This window comes from Triticum dicoccoides, chromosome 7A, assembly GCF_002162155.2.
Source record: "Triticum dicoccoides isolate Atlit2015 ecotype Zavitan chromosome 7A, WEW_v2.0, whole genome shotgun sequence".
Classification (NCBI taxonomy): domain Eukaryota; kingdom Viridiplantae; phylum Streptophyta; class Magnoliopsida; order Poales; family Poaceae; genus Triticum; species Triticum dicoccoides.
Genome location: NC_041392.1, coordinates 535,661,485 through 535,662,804, shown reverse-complemented (window position 1 = coordinate 535,662,804; position 1,320 = coordinate 535,661,485).

Genomic DNA, 1,320 nt, shown 5'->3' with positions numbered 1-1,320 from the left:
TCACATGGAGGATATCATATGAAGGTGCACACACATTATTTCCTCATTCAATAGTTCCCTCATTATCCCACCTCCCGCTCAAGCCTTCTCTTATTCAATTGTTTCTAACTCCTCGAAATCCACTGATACCATCTCTCATCTGATACCATCTCTCATCTGATGCCTTCGTTGTGCTTTGCTTCGTGCTATGATGCTTGTTGTTACCGACAATGCCTTTTGGTTTGAAAAAATGAGTGCACATTTGGCTAATTTGTTAAGCTAAAGTTCATATCGATTTAGTTTTGATTTTTAGTTAAGAGATTAAGCTTGAAACTGGAAAAAATATATGCTTTTCAGTAGCTAATATTAGGATATTTGATAGGCACCCTAAAATTTTGAGTATGTAGTTAATATTGGACAGCAAAATTTTGAAGACATAGATATTTATTGATAAAATCAGAGCGCTTGATGTGCCACCCTTCTGGCACATAGGGAGGGATTCTACGCGCTTGACCCAATCGCATACGGAGGTGTAGCATACACATTTATTTCTCCATTCAATACTTCTCTCATTGTTTCGCCCTCGCTCACGCGTATTCCTATTCAACCGTAGTTGGCACCTCCAAATCCACTGATACCCTCCCATTTGACATCTTTGTGGTGTTTTTTCCTTAGTTGAATACGGGGAATATCATAATAGGCCGCAAAACCATTTATTTACTCATTCAATACTCCCATTATTATTATTTTCCACCTTGCTCACACTTCTGCCCATTCATTCATTGGCGGCATCCCAAAATCCACTAATACCGTCTCCCATCTGATGCCTTCGTGGTGCTTTGCTTTATACCGACAACTCATCCAGAGGTCAAGATATCTCTAGTGTGGAAGGTCCCGCAACGCTACCGGCATCCAATAAGGTGAGTGCATGGATGCCCTTGTTCCCGGTATTTGATGTTATTAGAGTTTGTATTTGGTTTAGGAGATGACTAATAAGTTCGTTGATTTGTTAATAGAAAGTTCATATGTTCAGTTAAAATTTCACCATTTTTATTTGATTATTATATTTTTAGTTCAAAGGTTAAGTGGGCGGTTGAAAATATGTTTTTTTTCATGAGCTGAAAGGTGGAGGTTGTGATGGAGTAAATGTCAACAAGGGTGTCAACTATATAGCGAGAAACATGTAGTTGGGGAAGGATGTAATGTGTACGAGTGAAGTGAATGTGAGAGACAAAAATGAAACACCCTTTTGGAAAATAATATAGTGCATGCTACAATTTTTTGCTTTGATATTGGCATGTTGGCTTGTGGGATCTCAAAGAAGTGTAATAAATCATTTTA